Source organism: Cavia porcellus, unplaced genomic scaffold (genome assembly GCF_034190915.1).
Source record: "Cavia porcellus strain 051 isolate PalLab524CR breed Dunkin Hartley unplaced genomic scaffold, mCavPor4.1 scaffold_16, whole genome shotgun sequence".
Classification (NCBI taxonomy): Eukaryota; Metazoa; Chordata; class Mammalia; order Rodentia; family Caviidae; genus Cavia; species Cavia porcellus.
Genome location: NW_026947499.1, coordinates 15,684,484 through 15,708,758, shown reverse-complemented (window position 1 = coordinate 15,708,758; position 24,275 = coordinate 15,684,484). Strand labels below are relative to the sequence as shown.

Sequence of the window (24,275 nt, the reverse complement as noted above, 5' to 3'; positions counted from 1 at the left end):
ACCTCTCTGCAAATCTAGATGCCACCTTCAAAGTATACCCAGAATCTAACCACTTCTCTCCTCCTGAGTGGCTGCCACTCTGGTCCAAGAGTCCATCTTTTCTCACTGTGTTTTCTAAGAGCCACCCTCAGTACCTCCATACCTCCACCATACCTTCCCCAGCCCTTCTGAAGCCTGCTCTCCAGAGGGATTCTTCCTCTCCAGAGGAATCCTACTAAAAGTCATGCCAAATCATGACACTCCTCTCTTCAAAGCCCTTTTATGACTTCCTGGAAACAGAACCTATCAAAAGACCCGTGTTACTACAACAATCTCACTTCCTACTCCCTTGGTCTTGTTCCCTCCATCCTGGCCCTACTGACCTCATTGTTTCTCAGGTATGTCCCTTATACACCTGCCTCAGGACTTTTGCATGTGCTGTTTCTGTTGTCTGGTGTTCCTTTTTCCAGATATCTACATGATTTCTTCCTTTATATTCTTGAAGTCTTTGCTCTGAGTGGTTCTCCTTGTCTACCAGTTCTATATAAACTTTACTTAAAATTGCAAAATGTCCCCATTGTACATTTTCTCTTGCTGCTTTATTACCCTGTCATATAATATAACCATTTTATACTTATATTGTTTATTATATGATTCACCCCTAATAGGATGCAAGTTGTATGTTTCATTCTCTGTTGTTTCCTAGACCCTTGAAATGACCCTGGCTTAACTCATACTTGTTAAATAAACAAATGAACCAATGCAAGATTCCCCCTAGCATGTATTTCTTTACCCGCCATTGAATTCCATTATGCCATATTTAGCAGGAAATAAAGGTGGAGAATTAAGCTTTGTGTGTGGAGACTCCTCATATCCCATGACCTTGGGTTTATGCCCAAGGCCATGTTGTATACCTGGACATTATCCACTCTACATCTAGACTCTTGAAAAAGACCAATAACAAGACTAATGTGGGCACTGCATAGCTCTTCATTGCTGTCTGGCTTTGAAGTAGTTGCTAGCGCTCTCTGAACGACAGCTGAGAGACAATGCCAATAGCCACCGTACCTAGTGTGACTTGGGGTGAGGTCCTGATTTTGCCACTACCAGCTGAGTGACCTTTACTGAGGGAATTAAATTTCATAAGACTCTTTTCCCATGTTCAATGTGGAGAACATCACAGGACAGGATAGATGACCACATGAGTATTTTGAGATAAAGATCAGGATGAGCATCTTGGCTGTGAGCTTCAGTTTCTTCATTTAAGAAGTCACACAGATCCCGCACAGATACTGTGAGCATTCAATGGGTTACAAGAGAGACAATGGTATGGGCATAATAACAGGTAATACTTTTAGTGTTCCTACTCTGCAGCCTTCATTCTAAGGGTGTCTGTACTGTATTTAATCCTACTGCCATGCTGTGAGGATTAACCCCTTACTTATTTTAAGAGCGAGGAAACTGAAGCACAGAGTGGTTAACTAATTTACCCAAGGTCACAGAGCTAAGCAGGTTTTAAGGATCTAAAACTGGCCTTTCCTCCCTCCTGCCTCTCTTCCTGCAGCTCCCTGATACGTCAACAGTTTTTACTCAAGCTTTAAAAAAAAGAGTTGGGGCTTAGAACCAGACAACACCCCGAATCCCCCAGGCATGGTGCTACTTTTTAAATAGCAGTGTTCTTCTGAGCATCTGAGGGGAGAGGGTGCCAGGTAGTTGAATTCAGGTTGATTAAATCAAGGAGAAAATCAATTAAATTTAAATAAAGAAAAAAGATCGGTAATCAGGCACAATGCCTTCTTAATTACAGCACCTAATCACTGGGTGAAAAAAAATAACTAAAACATTTCATGTACAGCCTTGTGGATCTGAAATGAGAGGGTCCTAATGAAATGCACATTACCCTACTTGACTCGTAATTGACTAGGCGATCCCGGCAGTTTTCTGGTGGACACGATCAGGTGTGATAGCCAGAGCATCTACGGGATGTGACAGTGTGGGATGCTTTGGGGGCTGACTGGGTGGTAGCTGACCCCCAGGATCCCTTTCCTTTACAGTATAGCTCACAGTTCTTTCAACAAAGAATGAGACCATCAGGCAGGGCTGATGGTACCGCAGAGGTAAACATGATTAAAGGACTCTGCTGCACATAGCTCACGGTCACTGCAAACAGAAGCAGCTGAGGAAGACCCCTGGCAATCAGGGACCAAATGGCTCAAAGAAATTACTCTGATAAGTATCCGTGCCATTAGGATCCTAGATGATAGCCTTCTAATCGGTCTCCCTGTCTCCCATCTCTTCCCTTCCTATCTTTCTCCTCCACAGTGGAAACCACTCCTCACTGAATCATTTTCTTGATTAGAACTCTTTGGATTCCTCTTGAGATTAGAGCAGTCCAGGCTCCTTCCTAGGCTCAGAAGGCCAGATGTACTCAGGTTTTTGCTCATCATCTCTCCAGTCCTTCCTCCAGCACTCTTTGTTCTGAGAACACAAGCATAATGGAATGGCCCTCAGTCCATACTTTTCTTCTTGTCGTGATTTCAGGTCTTCGGATACCCAGAGCCCTCTACCTGGAGCATGCTTCCTTGTCTTCCCCTACCTCTTGGACTCCTGCCTGCCCTCCTTCTGCACCACTGGCTGTGTTTGTCCCGCTTTTCTGTGCCTTAAGAGCTGCTGTGTCTTCCCTCGTCATGACAAGCATACCTGGAACAGTCATTGTCTGTGAGCACAATAAACGCAATGACCTAGGTCTGTGTGTTTTGTCTGTGGAACCTAGTACAGCATCCAGCCAGAGCACACATGCACACGCTGTTGAATGAATGAGGGCAGATTTACCAGAAATGCTCATGATCGTCTGTCTGATGTGCAGCTTTGCGAGATGAGTCAGCAGCAGCTTTCTCTCTCTCTCGAAATGCTTTCTGACCTTTCTGGCTATGAATGAGAGTACTAAGGCTCATTGCTTTCTTATTTCGCCAGTCCTTTAAAAGTATGTGCAACAGTGACCAGAGTCCTTCAAAATGAACATCAGTGATTAGCTGACCAGTCATTTAGGCCTTCAGTTCCCATTTATTTTATACCTGCAATTGCCTAACATCTAAGTTGAGACTGTTGCCTGACAAAAATCCATAGTTCAGTGCACAGCAGGTGTGCAAACAGAAGCTCACCATACCAAAGCATAAGGGATGAATAGGTTTTCTCAATAATTCTTTTTACAGGGAAGGGGAATGAAGTCCAGAGATGTGTTCTGGCCTTCCCAAAGTCACAAAGATGAATGGCAGTGGGGTAGAGTTAGTGAGAGGCTGAAAGCATTCAAGAGGATTCAGGGAACAAAAATTTTAGCATGAGGAAATTAAGCATTTCCTAAAGGCCCACTTTGGGAGAGAAATGTTTTCCTAAGATCACCCTTATTGTCTGTAGCTTTCAAGTACTGAATCACTCATTAAATTCATTCATTCACTGAACAAATATTTATGAACCAATATTTACAGGGTACCTACTATGTGCCGGGTAATAGTTTTGCAGAAATTTTCTGATTTTGTTCATGGCTCTTCGATTGCAATTGATTTCGAGATGCTATTATAGCTAATCTCCTGTTACAGATGCAGAATCAAGAGTCAGAAAGGAAAATAACTTGCCTAGCTAGTTGTAATCAACAAGGATGAAAACAGTTGACAGTTATCAATTGCTTATTCTAATGCTTGGCACTGTGTTAAGCCAAGATGTCAAATTTAATCTTCACAAGTAAGTTACAGGGTAGGTACCATTAATACCCCATTCTGTACAGGAAGAGATTGATATTGAAAAAAATAAGTAATGTGCCCAAGGTCAGTAGCTGGTAAGCGATGGGGCCAGAATCTTATCCTAGGTCTCCTTGATACCCATCTCCAGCATTTTTTCAATGTGGCTTATGAATTACTTGCAATAAAATCATCATATTTGTGTGGAATGCAAATTTCTGGGTGCATGCCACACCCCCAGAATCTGAAAATGAAGTCAATCCTGATGTGTCAACTTCATTGGATTCAGAAATGCCTAGCAGACTAGTGAAGAATACTCCTGGATGTGTTTGCATGGGTCATGGAGATATGGCCTTGGGGACCACATATAGTTCTGCACCTATTCCTCTCTGGCATCGCTTCCCTGCCATGACCTAAGCCACTTTGCCCAGCCACAGCCTTCCGCCATGATGCTTCTCCATTGGAGCCAGCCGGCTATGGACTGAATCTCTTGAAACTATAAACTAAATTAACTTTTCCTCCTCTAAATTGTGGGTGTTGGGTATTGTGTCTCAGCAACGGGAAAGCTAATTAAGACAGAGAACAAGAACCTGAGATCTGTGTTTTATACGAATTCTTACATTCATTAAAGCTTGAGGATTTTAATGTTATTCTCAAGGTAGGGTCCCAGCAGCTTCCCATAGAACAGAAAATATCCTATTTAACTTTCTCACTGAGCTGATGCGGAAAAACTTAATGAAAAGAGGAAAACCAGTGAAAGTCTCTGTCAGTCCCAGGAGGGCTGCAAGAGATATAAAATGAAGACAGCAAAGACATTTTGATGCCAGCACTCCAGCAGATGTGTTTACGCCAGTTGGTTTGATTACAGGTGCTAAAAATACCCCCTTTAAATTTAGGAGCCCAGAACACTTCCTAGTGCTTTACCAAAAAGCAGTTTAAAAAATTAATTCATTTCTCACTCCCTCCTCCTTCAACAAGTTATCAGTATTGATGCTGGAGTCCCAGAGTTTGTTACCAAGAATTATAATGGCAAATCATGGAGACATTTTCTCTGATTACACAGATTCTCAGTGTGCTTGCATCGCCTCTCCCTGCCAGCCATTTCTCTGAATCAGCAAAGCACCAGCTGTATGTTTCCACTTCCTTGGGGTGGTTGAATACCAGGCCTTGACAACTTCCCAAAATAAAACCTTCATCTAGGGTAACCAGCCCCCACTTCGTTCCCCTCAACATCCTTCATTGTAATTTGGTACTTTATGCCTTTGAGGTAATTTTTAAACCTTAGAAGTTAAGAGACTTAATTTCACAGATGAGGAAATGGAGGCAGGAAGAGGCAAAGGAGTAATTTAGCTGATGTGACAAAGAACAAAAGTGGTGGGAAAACATACAGGCATCCTGCTCTGAGGGCAGAGTCCTTCCCAATATGCCCAGGCTGCCTCTTTTGGAATCCTGATATCTGCCACTTAAGTAGCTGATGACCTTAGACAAGCAGCTAAACTTTCAAACCCAGTGTTTTGTCTAGAAAATGGAATGGTGGTTGGTACATGGTCAGCCTTCAGTAGATGGGAGTTACGTTTGGGTCTCTGTCATCTTCATCACTACCATCATCATCACCACCATAATATCAACGACGGTGATCATCACCACCATCATCACCACGGCCACCATCATCACCACCATACATTACATCATCATCACCATCTTTGTCACCATGTCTCTGTCACCACACTTCTCCGCTATCACTATCAGGTAGCCCAGATCAGATTCTGATGCAATGCATAGTTATTAAGATCAGAAAAGTTGGGGCTGGGGATTTAGCTCAGCGGCATAAGCACCTGCCTTGCAAGCAGGCGGTCGTGAGTTCGATCCCCGGTACCGGCCAAAAAAAAAAAAAAAAAAAAAAAAGATCAAAAAGTTTGATCTCTTCTTTTATTCTGTTCATTTTTTTCCAAAATAAGAACAAACAATGCCTGTCATATAGTGTTCAGTAAATATTTGTTTGATGTTTTGTGAGTGAATGAGAGAAGATCCAAAATGACTAACCTCATTTGCAGTGTTGATCTGTTTGACATGTGTTGCAAGTGTAATTTAGGGTTGGTGACCACTGTGTGTTCTAACCTTCATGCAACCCACTGGTACTTACAAAAGGGACACTGGTCTGCTCATTCATCTATCAGGAATCACTCAAAGATCCCTCTCCAGAGTCCTCAGTCCCACTTTCTCTGAGTTTCTCTCACATTTCTTGGTCTTAAGGAAACCCCTCTCTTCCATCTTACATGGGTTCATTATTCTCAGTCCTCTTGGATTTAATGTATCAGGAGGGCAAAACCATACTTGGCCTTGTGGTTTGTATTATATACATTTTGGGGAGTGAATTAGGTGGCTTATTTGTAGGGTCACTTAGGGCTTTTAAATTACCAACTAAGACTCTAAACCACCGATTTCATATACAAATCACTAAGGGAGTTTTTTAAGTGTCATTGTCTAGGCTCATTTCAGATCAATAAAACACAGTCTCTAGGCAGGAGCTCAGGCACTGGTACATTTAAAAAGCACATCCTCCTTCCAAGTAATTTATTCTAATATAGAGCCAAAGGTGATAACTACTGCTTTAGGCTATTTAAATAATTTACATGTTTATAATCATATCCTAAACATGTGTATGATTTTCTAGGCCGCTTGACTGGGAACCCACTGGGTGTAAGTCATAAATTCATCTTTGCATTTACAGCCTTAACATATGGATTAATAGGTACTTAATAAATGTTTATGGAATTGGATTGCAATAATCTTTTACACTAATACCAGTGGCTTTCAGAGATAGAGTTTCTGTTCTTTTTAACTTCTTGGAATCTCAATTGCCCCATATCTGCACTGGAGGTGAAGATAGCATCTATTTCTCGCAGGTATTTATGGCAAGCATTAGATGAAATGATGCACCCAGGAAATGTGATTTCTTTTCTTCTCCCTTTACTAAGTCCCATGGCAAGCAGTCAGCCCAAGGAAGATAAGAAGCAGTCTCTACTCTAAGCAAGATATTTTTCACCACACCTTAAACTGTCACACTTTTGCCACTGTCACTATCATCATCGGCAGTGGCATCATTAATAATGAGCCCAGACTCTGTGCCAGGTCCTTGTTGAAACAATTTACATATATTGCTTCCTTTCAGCCACTGACAACCCTATCAGGCAGATATTATGAATATGGTTTCAGATAAGAAAGTGGAAGCTCAGAGAGGTTAACTTGTTCAAGGTCACCCAGCAATAAAGTGGTGATGCCAGATTCAAATCCAATTCTGTCAACCAGTTCTCTCTCGTACATCACTAAACTTCCTCATTTTTCAAAGGCAAGCAATTCATTTTGCAAACTAGCTCCTAGGCGCAATTATTCCCTGGGAGCATCGTATTTTTCTCTTTGTGTGTCCAGCTGAGATGACGCACCTGCCTCTTGCCTTGCCTGTTTGTTCAGATTTTGCGAGGTGAAGGACAAGTTGGCTGTTAGCTGTTAGCCCTGTGTCATCACAGATGAAGATAATTAGTGCCATTTTTAAATCCACCTAATCCAGATTCAGATTTAGGCTTTGACAGGCTCTTCGGCTTTAAGGCAAGCTTCTTAAAGTGGCTGTACCTCAATCATCCTTTCTGTACAATGGGAAAAAGAACCGTGGTCACAGGACAATTATGATGATCAATACATATAAAAGCCTTGAACCTAAAGGAGCCTGAGACAGACTCATATGTGACAGTAACAGTGGTTGTTCCTATTTGGAGAAGATGGCCTCGCTGTCCAGAGGCCACTCACCTGCCTATAACTGGAACAGGCTGGCTGGCTGGCAAGGTCTTAGCAGTGTCCGATGTCTCTGTTCAATTACTTTCATCTGTGGGTAAAACAGCCCCCCACGTAATGGACTGATTAATCTCCTTATCGCACGGAGCACACAGTGTAATTACATCAGAGAATTCAGATCCCAAAGCGCAACATCAATCAAATCGGAGAGAACAGCTTCACCCTCCCTTTCCTAACAGCTTGGGGAAAAACACATCTTCTCTCCCTCCCTGGTGCTCATGCTTCTCTCCAGCGGGAGACCTGGACCAATGATGCCTGTGCAGAAGCCTGCTTGCGAGCTGGTAGAGAAAGGTGAGAGGAGGAGTCTATTTTTAGGTCAGCTACCTTTCAGGTTCTGTGATAGCTACCATTCCCCCCATTATAAATCTAGTTTGATGCTTGAGCTTGGAGTAAATGGTGTGTGTGTGTGTGTGTGTGCAGTGTTCCACTTTCTTTAAGGGATGGGCAGAAAGAATCAAGATTTGTAGTCCCCAAATTCTTACTATGGCATCTGCAAGGCTGCTGTCTTTCTTTGTCTTTCTAAGAACCCTATGGAGAAGGTTCTGTTCGTACCCACACTACAAATGGAGAAACTGAAGTTTGGAGAGATTGAAAACTTCTCAGTTGGTATATGACAAAGACAGGGCTCATATGCTGCTGAGTCCAACCCTGAGCTCTCAGACCCTGTTCCCTTTGCTAACTAGAAGAGCTGGATCTGTACAGGATGAGATGTGAGTCCTCACCTCACTCACTGAGAGCATGCCTCAGCCACACTCACCCTCTGATTTCTCACCAAGGACTCAGCCATCTACTCATCAAATAGTCCATGAACATCTACCATGTGCCAGTTACTGACAAGGTACCAAGAAACAAGGCTCTAAACACCCAGAGCCCAGCCTCGAGGACTTCCAAGTCCAATCGGGATGATGCATGCAAGCTCTTTATTGAAAAGTTATAACTGTGGCAGTCTGGAAGAGCATCACAGACACCACGCTATGCAAAATAGGTCAGACATAAAAGACACGATTCAGATTCAGTGACATTGTAGAATAAGCAAGTGAAAACTATCACGGAAAGAAATTCTCAGGATAGTCGCTATCTCTGAGAGAGAGGAACAGGCTGAGGAAAGAGCTGAGGAAAATTCTGGAGATGATGAAAATGCATTACGTTTGGGTAGGATGTGGGTACCAGAGGCCACATATTTGGGAAAACTTAATGGGCACTTAAATATACATGTTTTGAGTGTATATAAATCTTTCCTATAAATACTTGGGACAAATATTGAAAGATAAACAGAAATAGTGTTAGCATCCAATGTTATATGTTTAGTTTGTGCTGAGTCTTGACAAGCATTAATACATTTCCTTTTCCTAATGGTATTATTGAGACTCAGAATGGGAAAGTCATGTGCCCAAGATTAAGACAGCTAGAAAAAGCCAGAGCCAGGATTCCAATCCAGGTATGTGTCTGTGCTCCCAAGTACCGCTCTACCCTTTCTCCCCTTTGTCATTCTTCTTACCGTGAGGTTCGTTCATATTTAATTACTCATCTCTCAACCAATATTTGCCATGCTGGGCCTTGAGGCTTTAGAACCATATGATTAAAATATATCCCAGAATTAGAGCTAAAGGATCTACCAGGCTTGTGTGAGGAGAAATAGTAAGTATGATATCACGTCAAGTATGCTATCATTCATCATGAAGGACCCCAGTCCTGAGGAGCAGCAAACACCTGAGCCCCTCTGGATAGGTGATATCAAAGCACCAAGCATTCTGCATCATCAGCTCACAGCTCATTCCAGTCTCCCCTCCCACTCTGTTTCGTCTCTGAACCCCCTCAGGAGCAGATGAAATGGAAAGAAGGCAGCTTTGGCATCTCTGAAGTCAGGACGGCCAGTTCCAAGACTCCCCATTGAATCCCTTGTCATCTGGTTCTGTTTCCAGGCACGGCAAAGACATGGCATAAGCCAGACCCCAGAGGCTTTGGACCATAAGAATACATGGCCTGAACAGGAATGAAAGTAACTATTCCTCATCCATTGTAGCTGTTATGAAGCCAAGAGAAGGGATTCCTCAGGCTGGCTGGGTGACCAATACTTGTATGTGACCCAGGCCATATACCATCATATTCTGGGGCTTTAGCTGTACTACTTGGAGAATTGAAGGGCACCTACTACCCCCTCTTCCGAACAGATTAAAAATGGAGCTCCTCTGCTTCAAGCAGTAGTGGTAATTTTGGATCCCTAGCCACCCAGACAAGCCCCGCAATGCCTCCGTGGAACACAGTGTGGAAATTACAGTTTGACAGTGAGACTCCTCAGTGCTGAAATCTGAAGCCCTGATGCCATACCTAAATCCCTCCTGCTTAGAGTAGCACTTAGCCCGATAAACAGACATTGAGTGGACAGGTTGCTTGGAAAGCCTATTCATTTAGAAAGCGGCCAGAATTTTTTCCCCTCCTCTGTGTGCAGAAGCTCCTGGAAAGAAAGTGCCTGAGGACACATTTTTCTTGTTCTGCAGAATACTTTACTCTACTTAACTTCATTGCCAACATTTTAACATCAGGCACTTCTTTTGTGAATTTTAAGGAAGATCAAAACTGGAGACACAGGGTTTGCTTTCCTCTCTCAATAGAGCTATACTATCAGCTAGTTCTAGAGAACAGGATCCCCCTACCTCACCTTGGTTCCCATTTGGCTCCCGTCATCTACTTATGGCACCTCCATGATCCTGGTAAAAATGTAAGTTTATAATACTCTGGGTTAAAGGCTGCTTCTTCAGTTAAAGCAAATATTGGAGATGCACAGACCTAGCCACACCTGACTTCAGTGATAGTGAATTACCTGGTATCACCATCAAATTCTAGGAAATGTCAAAAATTAAATGGGCCTCCATGCAACTGGTCTGGGAAAATGCAATCTATCCTTTTCTGTTGCTTCCAAGGGTAGATTTACATCTCATTGGCTAGGGGAGAGCTCCAGGGGTTGCTACACACATTAGCACCCATGTTCTCTTCTTCCTCACAAAGGAGATGCCCCCAGGCACCCACTTACTCCTTTCTCCCATGGGGCTTTTTGTTCCTAGGTTTCAAAACTTATCTAAACCTAGAGAGGTTTAGAAAGCGTCCTGAGGCTGATGTTGTGGTTTCCAGCTGCTGGGATTGTGTTTCAACCATCTAAATCCATAGCATCCTAGCGTATGCCCACTAGTGTATTCTAAAGCTGCTTTAGAATCATGGGGGCTGTCCCATAGGTGTAGCTTTCCTGTCCCACCTTGGGAATCTAATCCAATGGGACATGGTGGTAGAGGGGTGGACTCCAGCATCTATATTTATGGAAAGCTCTATAGGCAGTGCCCCGTCAGGGCTGGGGTCTGGAGACAACAGGCTAAATGGCTCACTTTGCACCCCTGTTCTGCTCTACATTCCCTTCAATGTTGACTTTGCTATTTGGGGCTCTCCTGCTTCTATTTTTGCCTTGCCTTAAACTTCCCTCAAGGTTATCTTTCTAAGTCAAACAGTTCTTTTCCTGATTTTCTCCCTCAGCTACTTTGAATTACTTCCTTCGGTCTCACTACAGACCCTCAGATTCCCTGCGCCTCAGTGTCACAGAGAGAAAAAAGATGCAGTAGAATATATCCTTTAGGAAAGAGTTTAAAATAAGAACCAGGAAATCCCCAAATCATCAGTTCCTGTCTGCCCATTCCCCGTAACTCCCTTAGAAATTCTTCCCAGACTGCAGACCTTCTTGTTTCTCCTTACCATTCCTTCATCTCTGTGTCTAAGCTTTCCATTTCTTTCAGGATCAATTAACAGGAACAAGTGCCATTTTATCTCCAGGTTTTGGAAATCCATTGGCTGCTCTGGACACTTCCACAGCGGGTGTTTGGAAAGAGGCACTTCTGAGCCACTGTGATAGAAGCTCCGTGGAATACCGAATGTGGATTACAGAGCCCAGGGGTCCACCAGATGGGAGATAAATATCTGAAACTCCCAACTCCATGGAAACAGCCAAAGCTCTTCAAGGTGATTTTGTACATACACACACAAAGGAAAGAAAGTGGAGTGCACATGAGGCCCCTGCAGCCGCTCATCCTCTTCCACGCTTTTGGAAATGCCAGTACAGAAAGGAGACAGAAACAACAACAGGGAGAAGGGAAAGGGAGAATCTGATGTGGCAAAAGTCTGCACAAAGCCTGCTTTTGAGTCCTTCTGTATCCTCTGGCTCCCAGGCTGTGTCACAGGAGCGATGATGATGACGATGACAATAATGAGAACTAACAGGGTTCCACACTTGCTACACGCTGGCTCAAGCTGGACACTGTCTGTGTGCACCACAAGCATTTGATTCTTGCCTGTTACAGCACAGGCCCTTTGTCACCGTTGCTGAGTTACAGGGAGGACAACTAAAGCATGGTGAAAGCCAAAAACACGACCAACTCACATAACTGGGAGGTGGAGGAACTATGAATTTCCCAGGCTGCCTCTGGAGCTTGGTATATAACCACTAGGCTATTCGGCGACTATCCTGGGCTCTGTCCCCATGTGGATATCTGCAGTGGATTTGTAGTCTGTGAACATCTGTTAGGTAAGGTGTATGCCACCAGAAGCTTGAAGAACTAGCAATACAGCCAGGGAGAAGAAGGAACTGGCAGACCCAGTATGGTAGGCATCACAGCAAGGGTGAGACACACAGCATTTCACTTATCTATCCAAGTGCTTGGCCACCCCCACTGCACAGGTGTGGTAACTGAGGCTCAGAGAAATGAATCACAAAGCCAAGATCACATTCTGTGTGGACAGAGAAGCTAAGATTCAGATTCAGAACTTGTAGCTCCTAAAGCCCAAGATCTGATCTAATAGTCCCACAGAAGGGTAACAAATCATGCTAGAGTGGTTCCAGGAAGATAGAAAAGTTGTGATTAAAAAAATTACAGTGAATGTTTAAATTTTTAAAATTATTACAGTAAAAGACACATTGTCGTTAATCTCCCTCAAAATAATGCACTCTCACACACTTAAAGTGCACTTACCACGTCATTCCTGTCACTTTCTGAAGCAGTCCTGGAAGTCTCCTTTCATGAATGTTTCTAGTTGTGCTGTCGTGACCACCTCAGTGTCCTGAATTACCTTAAAATGTTTATGTTTCATGGTCATTTTGACTTTGAGAGAGAGGCAGAAGGCTGAGGGCTCTAGGTCTGGTTAAGAAGGTGGGCGAGGACATATCATTTTTGAGCCTGCCTTCCCCCTGCATGGCACTGGGCAGCTTGCATTTTTGATCACACCTCATAGAGACACTCACGAAAGGGGACTTCTAGAACTGCTTCAGAAAATAGCAAGAGGGATTAGATAAGTTTGAAAGAAGTGGAAATAGAGGGGGATTAATGACTGAAATAGTAGTTAAATAATAAATAGTTAAAATGTAAACATTCACCATAAGTTTTGATCACTCCTCATATGCTAGGAGATGCTGAGACCCAAGATCTTATATGTATGAATGTTTATTTAGCACTCTATGTGTCAGGTATGCTTGATATAAGGCTGTTGAGAAAAACAGACACAGTGCTGACCCCATGAAAGTTACTGTCTAGCGAAAGATACAAAATATATGTACTTATACAGAAGAACCATAAAGGAAACCAGGTAGTATTGAGTGAAGGTATAAAAGGGATGGCTGGAGCAGAAAACAGTGAGTGAGAAAACTGTGAGATGAGCCTGGAAGAGCGGGCAGGAGCTGGCTTTGCAGCCTGGAGGCCATAGGTGGGTATCTACACTCCATTCTGAGAGATGTAGGAAACCACTCATGGTGAAAAAGCAGGAGAGTGACATGTCCAGGACCACTTAAATCAAAGACCCCTTCTGGAAATAGGCAGAACGAGTTGTAGGGAGGCAGATAGGAGGCCCTTCCAGGGATTTTGACAAGGGTTGATGGTTATATTGAAGAGAAGGAAAGGGCTATGAAATTTGTTCCTGGCACAAGTATCTTCCCTGTCTCCAGTCAACACAAGGCAACAGCGTGGATGATTTAGTATAAATGCATCCTTGTAGGCCGAAAGAACCAAACTTTCTGAACTAGTGCAGTAGTTCTCAAACTGGAGTATCCCTCAAAAATGCCTGGAGAGGCTGGGGGTTTAGCTCAGCAGTGTAAGTGCCTGCCTGGCAAGTGCAAGGTTATGAGTTTGATCCCTGGTACAAAAATAAATAAATAAATAAAAATAAAAATAACCAAAACTAAACAAAACAAAAGACACCTATGGGGCTTGTTCTAGCCCAGATTGCCAAATCCCACTCCTGGAGATTCTTGGTAGGTCTGTCTGAGATTCAGGAACTTATATTTCTTTCTTTCTTTCTTTCTTTCTTTCTTTCTTTCTTTCTTTCTTTCTTTCTTTCTTTTTTTTATCAGTACCAGGGATCGAACTCATAACCACCTGCTTGCAAGGCAGGTGCTTATGCCCCTGACTAAATCCCCAGCCCCCAAAACTTGTATTTCTAACAAACCTCCAGGTGAGGCTATTTTCCAGACGTGGAGAACATGTTTTCAGTTCCAGTTAGAGGAAGGTAAAAAGTACACAATTTGTAGCCACCTTCACTTACACCTGAATCTATTTGCTGATCCTATTTATCTGGTTAGAATTAGATTACCTCTCTAACAGTCAGGATTTTTTTTTCCATCTGTAAAATGGGACCAGTAATATCAACATTACAAGCTTGTTATGCATTCACAGTAAATCAAATAAAAAGCCACATCAAAGAGACCCAGTAAACAACAACCATTGCTATTATTATCAAGAAAAACTTCATCTAGCACTTGGGCAATAACACATTAGAATTTAGACTAAAAATGATATCTTAATGAATAAGCCTGAGGCCACTACAGTGGAAAATACTTTATATTGGTGACCCAGATTTGGTAGGGCATATGAAAGGTTACTCTTTGTCAAGCAAGATTTCAAAACAGACAAAAATTGGAGACTATTCACAGTTGTTAAATCAGTTTGTCTACTTATCTATGCATTAAGTGGGAAATCTCTTCATTAATTCATTTATTTACAATTTTCCATCCATCCATCCATCCCTCCATCCATCCATCTATCCAACCATCCAACCAGCATATTCTCTATTGATTTTTTAAAACCCCTATTGTATGATTTAGAAACTGTCATGAGTATTAGGATAAACTGTCTTAGGCACAGGAAATTCAAGTACCTTAAATTAGGAAAAAACCCTCAGTTAAATGAATATGACACTCATGCCCTCTAGAATCCAAATTAATTGATGTTTCCATGTTTCAGAAAGGTGTTCTGATTTTCTCAGAGCTGCCCACACTATTGATGGGGCAGGCAGATGACAGCTCAGAATATCACATCCTCAGATAACTAAAAAAGGACCAAAAGAAAGGTGGCTGAGTGTGGAGGATTTGGAGCCAGACAGATCTGAGATAGTGTGCTGATTGCTTGCTCTCCAGGATGGCCTTGAACAACTAATGCAATTCTGCAAACCTCAATTTTCTTTAGAAAATGGGAATGTTAACAGTATCCACCTCATCTTGGGAATGGAGGTGTGTGGGAAACAACACACAATCTATAAAGAGCTTGGCCTGATTCCTGGAATATATTAGATAGATGCTAAACAAGTCCTAACTATTGTCATTATCAGTAAAGCAAGAGACCTGAGGGTCCATCGAGCAATTTGCTCAGATCAATCTTTTCATTATCAGCTGAAACCAAACTTTGGAGTTTTCTCTGAGGATAAATGCCCGAAAAGACATGAGAAAAAAAGCACTTTTTGCCACAAATTTCTGTAAGGTAAATTGGTGTTTGGTTCGAGGAACAAGGAAGAGAAAGACATACTCATCATATGATACACAAATGTATAACTCATAATCTGCATTTTCAAAGCATGCTTACATCTTTCATTTTATCCTGACAAAACCCTAAGGTTTAAATAAACAAAGTTTTCTTAGTTTCATTTGAAACAGAAACAAGCAAGCCTACAAAGGTTAAGTGTGTTGCCCAAGGTCACATAACAAGTTAATAGCAGAGTTATATCTCATTTTTAAAAAAAACGTTTCTCCACCATACCACACGGAAGCCAGAGTTCAATTTATTAGTTTCCACCCTTTTAATCAATTGGAAACCAGAAGACTTTGGCTGACTTCTCTGGCTTTTTATGCTCTAATGCCATCACCGGAAAGAATATGTATATATGTGTGTTTTGGCTATCGTAAATTATTAATGACCGTCTCTTTAGTGTGTCAATTCCATTCCTTTCTTTGAAACATTCCTTTTGGCATTGGAAATAGCACTGAAATAAATAGTTTATTTGCCAATAACATAGCTTGTTAAATTTTAATCAAATAGACTATTATAAGGACGTAGTTACTAGGATATACCCCTTGGGAATGAGAGAGATCACTTTAGAATTGAATTAATAATGGGGCCTCTGGAAGCCAACATGAAATGGCCAATGGAGTCTTGATGTGGATTGTTCCTATTAGAGCTGTAAATTAGTGGAGTTGGTCTCGCCCTGCTCCTATTAAAATGTTCTTGTTAATTATTTTTAGAAGATAACAAGATCACCAGATGTGGGCATTGTTTTGCTCCTTGCTTTCTTATGTAAAGCATGCATTCTTCCCGTGAAGTTTTAAGCAGGTCATCACAGAATGTTATATACCAATACCATGGCACATTTCAGTAGCACTGGCAAAATGGTTGTGTAGAGATTAGTAGGGCTGATAACATCCTGGTCCTCCTTCCAGCCACATAGTGGGATTTCACATACCTCTCTCCCTTTGATTTAGCATGGTGCTACGACTAACAAAAGATGAATGGGATTGAATGCATGTACTTTCTGGATAGAAGCTTTAAAGGCAAGTGTGTGATTCATCACTTCCCCTTCCTCCCTTCTCTTGTAACAGCAGACACTGCAGATGGTAGAAATTCCTTCCGTTTGGGGCCCTTGAGGGAGGGCAACATAGGGCAGAGTATCTGGTCAACTCATGAGGAGCATAGAACATAAGCAGGAAAAGAAATCCTTGTTGTTTTAAAGTGCTGACATTTGGGGAATTCTGTTACCGTAGCCCATCCTTACTGGCACACACAGAATAAATCCCCATGCATACATTACTGTGAGAGTCACATGCACTTATAAACATGAGCTCAAATCTGGAACTTTTAGTTCTTCAGAGAAAAAGACTATGGCATGTATATCCTTGAACATTTATTATCCAAAAGAATGCCAAATACTTGGTAGATATAAGTAGCATCTTCTAAATGTGTTATGTGGAACTGTGACAGGCTGAAATGGTGATGGTGACAACAATGATATCAATAACCTTATTGATGACACCAGCATCTATTGAAGGATCCCAAGATACCTGGAACTAAGGCAAATAGTTTGACAAGAAATATCTTATTTGGTTTTTACAGTAACCCAATAAGGTAGTGTCAGTGTTGTCTTCATTTTGCAGATGAAAAAGCATAGTCATTTGCCCAGTCCATTAATAAGTGGCAGAAACAGGATTCAATTCCAAATACATCTATTTCATAGATTCTCAATGGAAGTGAGGGATTTTAGCCTTAGGGAGTGCTAAGCAATATTTGGAGACAATTTGGGTTCTCACAACTGAGGAAACACAATTGGAACATAGAAGACAGAGATTTTAGAAAACACCTATAAAGGCACAAGTCAGCTCCACAGTACCTGGTCCAAAATTCTGAGAGAGCCAATAATACCTGTGTATCCTTCTCTTAATCACCAAAATATACTGTCTTCAAATGCATTTTTTTTCCAGAAACCAGCATCAAATCTTCAGGATTCCCATTTCAACTTTCTGGAAGATTGATTGGAAATAAATAAATGTGCTTGTGAATTGATTGCGTTATAAAATTTCCATTTACATACACTTCATATGCACGTATTTCATGAAATGAGGGTCCCTGGAAAGATGATGTAACCAATGAATTCATTCGGTGAGGATGGCTAGAACTATGGCCAGGTAGTCCTTTCATGGTCGGAGCCCTGCAGCTTGAGCCCTTTAATCAGTGACTGCTGTCCTCGGTGCTGAAGCTCTGTCGGGCTCTGAGGGACATGAATCAGCAAAGCCCCTGGTTTTGAAAGGAAGTTCTGCCCGCACCTCCAAGTGCACACGCAGGGCTGCACATTTTTCTTTTCTAACCTCCAGATCTCAAGGACATTCTCCCCTGCCCTTGGAAGAAGTTAATTAACATGCAGGAAACACTGCTATTTTTGTGTCCATCTTGAAAAATTTCCAGTCTGGGGCTTGACAGGATGGCGATTGTTTGCCTTCTGTATTTATCCCTTCAACCTTCAAGGACTTTCCTGCCACTAAGTACATAGACCTGCCGTACATGCTGTTGCACGTGCATGCACACACACATTACACATTAAGAGGTGTAAGAGATCAAGAAGCAAGGTATCTCAAAAGAGGAAATGGGAGGTGAAATTATGGATTCCAAGCTCCATTCTTAGAGCAAATTACCCAGTAACTGGGATTTAATTGGCAAGTGAGGGTTATATTCCTTCCTCCCATCCGCACTATAAGTTGGGTGACAAGATGTTGATAAGTGCTGTTGTGAGCTGATCTCAAGCTGAAAGACAGTCTTAGAGGTCATTATGTCTTTTCGGAAGCTGCAGAACTTGTGATATAAGATATGGAGGACCTGCCATGGAAAGAGGAACTGAATGTTACACAGCTGAAGTGTTTGCTCTTATTCTAATGCTCCTTTGATGATACTTGAGAGGAGATTTTGTTAAAAAAAGATTACAGATAATAAATAAATTCTACTAATTCTTGCATAATGCTGACAGACATCTAATCCTTATAAAAGACATTTGAGGTACACAAAAATCTTCAGGAAATTTGGGCAAATAGATCAATGCATGTGTGTATAAAGGCATACACATGAGTTATCCACATAACTATTTCAGAATGCTTGTATGAGTGCATGGCGAAATGTCCCTGAGTGTTTCATAGTGTGCTATCAGAGCACTGGATCAACATTTGTTTCCCCTTTACATTCATGGTTCTCTTGGGAAATCCTGGGAAACTTCTGTTTTTGTTTTTTATGTTTTGTTCACCAGCCTACCAATATTGGTAATTCCAAGGAGAAAGATGTTTTTTTTTTGTTTGTTTGTTTTGTTTTTTTGGGTTTTTTTGTTTTGTTTTGTTTTTTGGGTTTTTTTTTTTTTGTCTTTTTCCTTTTTATCAGTACCAGGTATCAAACTCATGACTGCCTGCTTGCAAGGCAGGTGCTTATGCTGCTGAGCTAAATCCCCAGCCCCAAGGAGAAAGTTTTATTCATGGTGCACTGATGTGCAGGGTGTTTTGGGGTCCTGGCCTGATCAGATAGCATTTTGATTTTCTTAGATACTCATTATGTGCATAGAATAGCAAATATGAAAGAGCCTCCCATGACTTCATTCTCTGGATGGAGAATCTGAGATCTGGAAAAGTGAATTAAATCCACCCCAAATCACAAAGTGGGTGGAGGCAGGGCCTTGACCAGACATCGTGACTCCCACCCTAGTGGTAATTCCCCTGTACTAATCATGGTTCCTCAGCAGCAGGGAGCTGGGCTGGCATGCAGCAGAGAACTTTAGTACTGGTGGGTAAAGATACATCCCTGTAATCCCAACATGAAGAGACCCTGGACCCTCTCTTCTCACCCCTAGAAGACTCTGATTACTTCAGTTTTAGAATATGCCCTGATCAGGTGAAGTAAGATGGGTGGGGGGGAATAGTCTTTGACTACCCAGATCTAACGTGGTAGTAAACAAAGATCTCCTGGTAGAAAGGTATACAAAATGGTTAAGAGCCTGAATGAGACATGGAGAAGACCTCTGCTTAAAACCTTTTGTGGCTCCCCATTGCCTTTAAGAGAAGATAATATTTTTTATGGTGTAGAGAAACCATATTCCTTTAGTACATCCCCACTCCCTCTCTTTCAATACCCAATATCTATCCCACACTCTCTCCGAGGTATCGTTTCCCTTGACCGGCCAGCCCTTTCTCATCCCACTCTTTATACATACTAGGGATACTTTCCACTCTTCTCTTCTTTCCCCATCCAACTCCTGCTTATATCTCAAGTTTTTTTGTAATCAGTACTCCCTTTGCAAGCTGGTCTCCTAGTCCTCAATAAAATTTGTATCTCTTGTCATCTCATCACCTAGGGAAAGACAAACAGTTTATTTCTGGAATTTGTACCCGGATAGCTCAGCACCTGTCACGAAGGGTGAATAATTAAAGGAATGAACAAACAAACATCACTCTCAGCCTCTTCAGCAGAGTTGGTGAGGGGCTAAGTGTGGAGTAGAAAACAGGAGCATGGACAGAAAAAGAATCAATGTTTCTTAAGCCAACACCCAAAGAGAAGTGGCTTCAGGGCTGAGGACTTCCCAACAGACTTAAATTGCTGCTCTGTTGTTCGCAGGCCTTGAGCTTGCTGGGCACGGAGGAAGGCTGGGCAGAGGTGTCTACAGCTAAATAGCTGCAATCTAGGGGAGAGATAATTGCAGGATTCGAAGGCAACATTTTTGTCTGGCTCCGCTGGTATAGAGGAGAGTGAGTACAGACCTCTCCATAGTAGAGCTCACTGAATGTCACAGACAGCTGCAGAGGAGGATGCCTGGTACCAAACGTGGTTGCTTGGGGCAGGGACAACCTCAAAGGGAAGGTGAAGGGTGTTTGGGGGAAGAATGTCTCTGGAATGAAAATGTAGAAGGGAAGGAGGCAAAATCAGGGTGATGAGACTGGAGGGTGTGTTCCAGGGAGAAGGGTCTGTGGCTGGGGTGTGTACAGCTCTAGGAAGCATCATACAAAATGAGAAGGACAAGATATTTCTCTCACTAGGTCATGCTTCCAGGGGGTGCTCCTGTCATTCCTGGAAACTTGTCCTATGATGCACCCTCTCCATAGCAGAGCTATAGAAGGATCAAGGTGACCAATGGCTTGTGAAATTACTTAGGCTTTTGACCCAAACTACCTGGGTTCCAGTTCAGCCTTGCCATCTGTGGGCTGTGTGACCTGGGAAAAGCACCATCTTACCTCTCCTCTCTGTAGAATGGTTACAACTCCCATCCCAGTCTCAGCGGGTGTGCATTTTATTGTTGTGAAGGTTAAAAGTGAGATGTTCCACAGAAGGCACTTAACCCAGCATCTGAGACATAAGATGAGCTCAGTAAAGATGGAGTAATTATTGTTAATCTTTAGGATTTGTTAATGACTAATCTTTATATTTGTTAATTACTTTATTTAAAAATTAGAGCAAGGTAGGGTGGCACATGTCTGTAATCCCAGCACGCTGGGAGGCTGTGGCATGTTTAAGCCCAACTTGGGCATTTTAGCAAATTAGCAAGACCCTGTCTCAAAATCAAAAAAAGAATTGAAGTACAGGCAGAGGATGTAGGTCAGTGCAAAGGCCCTGAGTTCAATGCTCAGTACTCTTCCCCCCAAAAAAGTAACATCAGTGTATAAGTATGACTGTTACCCTGTATATTCTACATGCCTCCAGAATGTCCACTACATAGAAAGGCCAAGAAAATATTATGCATGTAAACAAATGGGTAAACAGGAAATCAAGAAAACACTCATTATAGGCCTAGTGTTTGCTATGCAGTTAGAAGCTTTGCCTCTTCTCTTCTCTTCTCTTCTCTTCTCTTCTCTTCTCTTCTCTTCTCTTCTCTTCTCTTCTCTTCTCTTCTCTTCTACTTGGTACATCCCTCCCATGTTCTTCTGCAGTGACTGCTGATCCACAGGTTAGGAATCATCCCAGAGTATACTTTCTAGGAGATCTCCTTTCTGGCATTATTATAGAGGTAAGCTAAGTAGCAATATTACAAGCAATAAGATACGGCTTGGCCCTTGAGAGAATCAGTGCAAAGATGAAAACTCACTACAACTGTGGCCAGAGGTACATCTGTTGGAGTCCAGGCCTCAAGATAAAGAGGGAATAACCAGACCGAAGATAAGTGGTAACACCTGGCCTAGTAATTTCTAGATACACATCAGACCTCAGTGAGTGACCAAGAGCCTTGGTCTCATCCCTTACTGAAAAGTTCCTTGTTCCCTTCATATGCACTTACTATGTGACTTGCTTCCCTACTGGATCAATGTTACCTAAGCAATCACATTTATAATCTTCTTGGTTGGTCATAGCTTTTACACACATTGTATCCACATGATTGTGCTCTATAAAACGTCCCCTGAAAAATGGGGTCTTTGGCAGCCCACTTTCCAAGTCCCCTTCTATGTCTCTTAGACAGAAGCTAGCTGTCCCTCAATAAATATTTTCTACTCTTAACCTCTGTTGTTCCTTAGAATTCATTCTTTGATTTTGGGGAAAACAAACTCAACACATTGTACATCTAGCAGGCTGGGAGTTATAGTATTTCCCCTGTATCATTTGATGGTTGTATATCATTCCTATATCACATATCACTCTGGGATGATCATGTGTCCTTGTTCTAAAGGCAGCTGAGATTGCCATTTTTACTTCTATTGTCTTTACCTTTGAGAATGATTTTAAGGAGTCTTCTGATACTTTGTGTTTCTAGCTAATCATTATTGAACGGGAATGATGCTTACTGTGTGTGAATAGCATCCCATGGTTGTGGGCCTGGTTCTCCTCCCAAAGTATTTAATAAATTCCTCTTATGACCCAGACACTGGATAATCTTAGTTCTGGGTAAATCTTAGTGAACGATACAGACAGGTCGCTACTCTAGTGGAACTTGCAATGTACTATGGAGGAGGAGGTAGACATTAAAGATAGAAGTGTTCTGAAAAATGTGTGAAATGATAATTTGTGATATGTGCAACAAAGGAAAGAGCAGAAAATAAGACAGATTTTCTTGAAATCTGGTTTGCAGGGAGGAAATAGCTACTCAAGGGAAGCCTGGCTAAGTATAGTAAGAAAAGCATGCACAAAGGCCCTGAGGCAGGAAAGAGAGCTCAAAAAGAAAGAACTAAAAGAGGCAAGGAAGACTTGTACAAAATGGTGAATGAGAACATAGGAGGAAAGTAACAGAAGTTGGTAGGGAACAGGTCTTGGAAGACCTGAGTACCACAGCAAGGAAATTAGAAGTAATGCAAGGAATGTGAGCTCCTAATAAGTGGTAAAGTCCCAGGATTTAAACCAGCATTACAAAGCTGTCATTAACCTTTTGGTTTATCCATAGGCAAGGTGAGGTAACATGGGCTGTATTACCACCCCTCATCCATGTACAACGATGGTGACCTCTTGCAAGTAACATCAAGAGACACGTCTACATGACAGCATAGCCTTCCTAAGCTTCATTGTGTCTGCAGCAGGCACAGTGGCCCTGGTTACACCAGCACTTAGACAAAGCTGAGCTATTATCAAAGGGGAGGGAGCATCCTGCAGACTCTTTTGGAGCCATGATGTATGTGGCTATTCTGGGTCTGGTGGGAGGGAAGGAAGGAGGGGGGTTGGCCGGAAAAGCAGAGTTATTTCAGGACACTGCAGCAGGAATTTGTAGCCTGGGTGTGCAGAGCAGAGCTGACTAGACTGGAGGGCTGAGAGACCTTGCAATTCCTGGATGTTAAAGGATGTCCCTAGGTGCCCCAAAAGAGGGCATATTTCTGCTATGTAGTATGGCACGGGTCCTGGAAGCAGACAGGGCTGAGCTGTGTCACCTTGCACAGATGCCCATTAAATGTCATGCCTCCCCAAGTCCTGAGATAACACATATCTAAGACTTGGAATAGAGTCTGAAACAGAATAGACCATCAAGAAATGTTGCTGTGTGATTTTGATCCCAAAAATGTTGTTTTACTCCAGACTTTGGACCCTTGGAAGCAGCATGGATACAAATTGATAGGTTGGTCACAAAATAAACACAGTGACAGTTGCCAGTTTTGAATCCCTACTATATGCCTTGTACGATTATTTCACATTGACCATGTAAGATATGAAATTATCTCCTCTTAACAGACTACAAACTCACCCCCTGAACCTTGCTCAAGACACCAGCCTTGATGGAGCTGCCACATCACCTGTTTAATTTCTCCCTTGCCCTGTCTCCCACATGTTCCCCAAACCTCCAATGCTCACGTAAGACCCAATCTGATCCTTGTATGTTTACACCTGTGTTTCCTCTACAATGATTGGCTTATCATTATTCCTGAAATTGACTTGCCTTTTAACTTAATAGATTTAATTAAAAAGGAAACTGCTTATCACCATTGTAAATGGAAAATTAGTATCTCCTTCATAAGCAGAAGATAGCCTTAAAAACAGATATGATGAAACAGGGGGAACTTATTAAATTCCAGCCATACACTGCTACCTGCCCCAGGCGCTCAGTCCCACACCTGCTCCCTCTTTTTTAAGGACGGGAGATTAACAAGTGTTGAGAGGTGTTAAAAACAGCAACTCTGAACTGAGGTGACTCTAACGACTGGAAAGGAAGTGAATTGAAAGGACAATTGCCTTCTCACTATGTGATTCTATGATGTTTGATTTTGTATCTGTGGAGCTGCCTCAAGCTCTCAGATGAATAATAAGGGTCTAAAAGTTTGGAAAACATAGCAAACTCCAAGCTGTTACCTAGAGATTCTCTTTCTTTATCACATCTCATCCTCTTTCTTTCTGCACACAGTTGGATATCCTGATCATCTCTCTATGTTGGTATTTGGTTGGAATTAAGTTAAGCAGGAAATAGAGATGCATAGAGAAAAACCAAGAAATAAAT

At 42.1% G+C, this 24,275-nt stretch overlaps 1 protein-coding gene and 1 long non-coding RNA gene across 2 annotated transcripts in view; one reads left to right on the top strand and one right to left on the bottom strand.

Annotated features, from left to right (window-relative positions):
* The window catches only part of Srrm4 (serine/arginine repetitive matrix 4), a 154,620-nt gene that overhangs the window by 65,650 nt on the left and 64,695 nt on the right, over positions 1 to 24,275 (bottom strand). The window lies entirely within an intron of this gene.
* LOC134470651 (uncharacterized) lies at positions 7,754 to 17,413 on the top strand. The gene is made up of 2 exons (XR_010039673.1): positions 7,754 to 7,853; positions 11,379 to 17,413. It is a non-coding gene; the product is annotated as an uncharacterized LOC134470651 (long non-coding RNA).